Source organism: Takifugu flavidus, chromosome 10, assembly GCF_003711565.1.
Source record: "Takifugu flavidus isolate HTHZ2018 chromosome 10, ASM371156v2, whole genome shotgun sequence".
NCBI classification, from domain to species: Eukaryota; Metazoa; Chordata; class Actinopteri; order Tetraodontiformes; family Tetraodontidae; genus Takifugu; species Takifugu flavidus.
Genome location: NC_079529.1, coordinates 12,382,188 through 12,387,602, shown reverse-complemented (window position 1 = coordinate 12,387,602; position 5,415 = coordinate 12,382,188). Strand labels below are relative to the sequence as shown.

General features: G+C 46.4%; 1 long non-coding RNA gene across 1 annotated transcript; it reads right to left on the bottom strand.

The window, feature by feature from the left end:
- Positions 1 to 1,019: 1,019 nt before the first annotated feature.
- On the bottom strand, positions 1,020 to 4,846 carry LOC130532529 (uncharacterized). The gene is made up of 3 exons (XR_008952353.1): positions 4,634 to 4,846; positions 4,304 to 4,397; positions 1,020 to 3,482 (listed from the first exon to the last, which is right to left on the bottom strand). It is a non-coding gene; the product is annotated as an uncharacterized LOC130532529 (long non-coding RNA).
- Between the last annotated feature and the right edge of the window lie 569 nt (positions 4,847 to 5,415).

The window sequence follows — 5,415 nt, the reverse complement described above, 5'->3', positions numbered from 1 at the left end:
CCACTTCACAAAGGTTCGTGTGTGTGTGTGTGTGTGTGTGTGTGTGGGGGGGGGGGGGGGTTGCTCTGCTCTCCAACATGCTCCTTGGACTTCCTGTGTTGAGCATCATCTGCAGGTTGTCCGGCTGCTCTCACTGACTGGACTGTCACCTGCATCCTTCACCTCTCTCACGTCTGTGCACGTCGGACTCCTACAGCTCGCAGATCTCAGATCAAACAGCAGCAGAATTCTGTGTTTTTAACCATCGTATTAACACTTTAAACTCTACTGACATTGTGATGGGGGAATGGGGGGGGCGTTCTACGGGGGCCGATCTATGGAGCCAGACAGCAGTAAGCTAACATCCCAGCTTGTCTGATGCTTGGTGGGAGCACGGACCACCGTGCTGGGTCCCTCAGGCTAACTGGCATAGCGTTCTTACTGGGCGGCATCCTGACTGCAGCCTGGGAAAACAAATAAGGAGGAATTTATGATATTTAATCCAAACTCTCCCAGATTGATTTACAGTTTCTGCAGTCCAGATGGATCATTGTGTCCATCCAACCAGTGTTTAGGTCTTTTGATGGTCAGATGATGATCAGAGGTGCATCCACTCATCTCTTATCAGGCAGAGTTTGCATCACGTCACTGTGGCGACAGCACAGGGATGCTGAAACCTACCGTGACCTTTGACCTTTAACAGTGGGTTCAGAACTGTTCTCACAGGGGACACTTGCAATCTGAAAATATATATAATATCTATAATATTTTGTATTTGTATCATCACATTTGTTTCCTGTGAAGTTCATCGCACCCTCTGCTAGATCTTGTGTTAGCATCATCACTTAAGTTCAAGACTGTAAACATGCTAGATACACACCAGGTGGCCATTTCACCCTCTCCTTCTGTTCGTGTGTGTGTGTGTGTGTGTGTGTGTGTGCATTAAAACCAGGAGCAGCTCTGTTAATGAGTATCTGAAATACACTCAGTGAGTGTATTTCAGAGCGTCGAGCTGCTAGGATGGAAAAAGCAGCAGTTCATTGAGGAGCAGTAACCATTTACTCACACGTTCATTCATTAATTCACCTGGACACCCAAGGTCACATTAACATGCTGACTGAACTGCAAATCAGAGCTGCTCCAAGGCCACGTCGTCCTGGTGTCCACCAGAAAGTAGATCTTCGGAGAATCCAGCTGCACGAGCTTCGGAGAATCCAGCTGCACGAGCTTCGGAGAATCCAGCTGCACAATCTCCCAGCAGATGAAGACCACCTTGTCATTAATCTGGGTGGGCTCAAGTGTTGTGGGCTGTGACGTCCATCTGGAACCCCTCGGGTTCAGCATTGGCCCAGCTCATCCACAGCAGCGCAGCCACGGAGATCAGGAACCATCACCTTCAGTCTGTCGCTCCTGTTCTGAAAGCTGAAGCTGTAGAAAGAAGGAAGAAGAAGACAAACAAATAAAGAGGAATGACATCATGGGAGCTAGAACCGACAACAGCCCTAAAGATCTGCTGTTACATTACTACCACAAAGTTTCTGGTGCTTTACTAAATCCACTGAGTGCATCTTTAATCGTGCAGCATGCGTCACGCTCCTTCCTCCATTACTCAACCTCTCAGCGTTGTTGCGTAACTCTGTCTACTCATCCTCCTCCTTCTTCTTCAGAGACTCATAATCAACCACACGCAAATCCCCGCATGTTTGTGTCAGTGGTTAAGTAGTAAGTAAGGAAAGTAATGAACCACATGCACTTTCTCTGGCCAGCGGCTGCGTTGAGAAATGCTTTGTCATGCTGACGAAAAAAAAAAAAAACCCAGCTGGGAGTTGCACAAAGAGATCTCCCCACTGGAAGGGTCAGCAGAGTACGTGTGGTAGGGCACCGTAACGTGGTCCCATCCTGAGCTGCTCCATTCATAAAAGTGCTGCCTGCGTTTATGTCCTCCCAGTGGCAGAATGGTCTGTCTGGTTCTCTCGCTTCCTGCATAAATACATAGAAAGAAACACTTGATTATTGAGAGGATTGTTGTGAATGTAGGTAAATATTTAACGCTTCACACATCTATGATCTAAAACAACACAACGTGGATGAATGTGGCGCTCAGACACTGGATAAGAGCAGGAGTTCTTTTTTCTTTCCTGGGAACATAATTGTTTTACCCCAGTGGTGTTTTAAAAGGTTGTTTCCCTCTCGGGGGCTGGGAGCTGCTGTGCTTCCTGGGGGTTCCTTTTCCAGTCCAGCAGACGTAGCAGTGACGTAGATGCACATTTTAGGATCCTCCACGTCAGTTTTTCTCATGAGAACTCTCTTCAGACTGGCAGGGTCATCGAGAGGATTCTCTAAAAAGAGAATGTCCTCAACAGGAATGTCCCCTTCCTCTTTTCCATCAGGTGTCTCGTTGTTGCTGGGCTATATTCTGATGGCTGATCAAAGGTCTGGGTTCAACACATGTATGTCAGCAAAGGCACGCATGTGCTAAGCATCCCTGAGGACTCCGTGGTTGGTGAAGTTGTCCTCCGCCAAACATTCTTTTAGACTTTTTAAACTACAGTGGGACCTCTACTTAAGAAGTTAATTGGTTCCAGAAGTTGTTTCGCAACCTGACAATTCCGTAAGTAGAGACGCATTTTCCATGTAAATGCCCTAATCCGTTCCAAGCCCAAAATTCGGACATAATTTTTTTTAATAAATCATAAAAATGAATCAAAACATCTAACAAATACATGTTACAATTAGATTACCGCGCAGTAAATGTAGGAATTCAGTGCATGGATTCTCCAGGAAAAAAATGACCTTTATGACAGGCTAATTTTACATTAGCCGTCATTACTAGCAACGAACGTTAACACTTGTGGCAACACCGCCATCTATTGGACAAACATACGAACACCCACAATAAATCAGGAAGACGACGAAGGCGACGCTGGGATACACACAAACTTGTACATTTTGACGTCCCTCCTAACCAATAGGATGACAGGAAAATGCTAGGCGATAGCCAATGGCAGAGCAGCTACAAGCATGTTTGCGTTCGCTAAACTCCACGAGCTGCGAGTAGCAGCGGTAGCGTATTTTTTCCTTTCGTATCCTGAAATTTCTTTCGTAACAAGAGGAAATATTTTCTCGTTGAGACATTCCGTAACCTGAAAATTCCGCATGTAGAGACATTCGTAAGTAGAGGTCCCACTGTATTTTAAAAACACAATGAGACCCACTGACATGGACATCTAACCTTCACTTTTCCTCTTTTATTGCCGCACAAGCTGGAATTAAAATGGATTATGGAAGGTTTGTATCATTTTATTCCCAGTAAATGCCAGTGACTTTTAAAAATGTGGACTTTTTTACATCCATTTTAGTCATTCAGCCGATGCTTTTGTCCAAAGGTCCTAACTTACAGTCGGAAGCCCAAACACGCCACTGGGCAGTTGAGGCTAGTGTGAGTCAAATAGTAGCTTCCAGTCCTGAAGTACCTGGTACGAGTCCCAACTACCAGGGTAGAGCTGTGGGGGAGTGAAGAGAGACATAATCAGGGTGGAAGAGAGAGAAGAAAGAGAAGTGCTGCTATTAAGTGTGACGCAAACAACAAGAACTCCTCCCTGTGCATAATAATTCACTAAAGTTTGAACGTTTTTGGCATTTAGAGCTGCAGCTTCCTCAGGTGATGCTCTCTATCAGCGTGTCACATGTCCCCACGGGGAAATCAGGCCTTCCTCAAAGTAAAACTGCTCCAGCTCCAACAGGCTGCAATGGCTCCTCCCTGGGACCACAGAGTCTCAGCGGGACTGAGCTCTGAGCTTTGACTGGGTCCTTCCAGCTCCTTAAAAACCAGAACTTGCCTGTATTCTAACACTGTTCATCTTGCCCTCCATTCTGACCCGTTTCCCAGGCCATGCTTCTAAAAGACGTAGCCACAGTGAAACACGGCGGCGAGGCTGTGGCCTAACCTCCCCAAGAGCCTTGGCGGTCTACTGATATTGGCCCACAAAGGGGGGGTCCCTAAGGTGCTAGTCAACTATATATTCCAAAATATTATATTTTATGGCTTTTAATGTCTCACTGACTGCATCCTGGCCTTCTGTGAGCCAGCAGTTGGGCTTTATTTGTGCCGGTCTAACTGTACCGGAGAGAGTCCAGGCTTCTACCCACCCCAGTAAAGATATTCATCCCTGTGGAAGTGTGGAAACACGAGTCAAGAAACCACGACAATTAGCTGCACACACTAAAAATCCCCAGATGGATGATAAACAAGAAGACGCTGGTCCAAGTCGGCCCTGTTCTCACATTCCAAATGAAAGACATATGTGGCCATGTTTCATCTCACCGAGGCTTGTCTGCTTCACACCCATACTGACGCGAGCTCTCAAGACAGTTTGTTGGGATGGAAACCACCTGTGTCGACCTGCTGTTGCAACTGCCTGCAAAAATACAGTTTTCAGACTTAAGGCCACTGAAAAATGTAATTATACAAGAGTACAAACATTATTTTGTACTATTTGTCCATGATGACATTAAAGATGAGGGTTTTACACACACGCGCGTGCAGAAACACTCCTCTCTGTACACATTGGACTGTTCAGCAGGCTGTGGAAACTTGCTCTCTTCATTGGGAGAGCTTCAGCTGTCCATGGAAGCATGGGATTATGGGATTTACCTTTACTTCTTTATTCCAAGCCGGTCCCAGATGTTGTGCCTGTCACAACCACAGCAAAGTCCTCACAGGAACTGGCACTGATTTTTGGTTCAGTAGAGCTGAAAACTGGTCAATACTGATGACCAGCAGCACGAGACAAAGAGAAGGTGCTGTTTGTCTTGCATCCATGGTTCATTCTGGTCTCTTTTCATTGGGAACTGCTGGTTCAGCTGTGTAGGCTAATGCTTAGGGTTAGTGAACATGTGTGATCATAACAACAGGGGGTGGGGGCCTGTAGGAGGACTGGCCACCTTACAGGAGTCTCTAACTGGTGCACACTAAACAGCTGCTTTGGCCTGATCCAATTTCATACTGTGTGTGTATGTGTGTGTGTGTGTGTGTGTGTGTGCGTGCGTGCGTGTGTGTGTGTGTGTGCATGAGGCTGACTGAGGGTGGTGATAAATAAATGGGGTAATAATTAGCAAAGAGCCTAACTCAGCATGTTGGGAGTGAATCCACAGCTGCACAAAGGCAGCTCTCCACGATGCTGGAGCTGAACATCAGCTCTGAGGGTGAATAACCGAAGCATGAACATCATTAACACAACAATAGCACACAATGTACACACAACGGTCTTTGAACTACTGATAACTGACAACGGTGAAAATGTGCCTTGAGAGTTTAGGAGCTCAAATGAAATGGGCCGGCTCTCTGTGCCAACTGCTCCGTCCGCTCGTGGTTTAAGCGTATCCACAGCAGCATTTCATGAGGTTTCCAGCCAATTTCACATCACGGATCGGGAT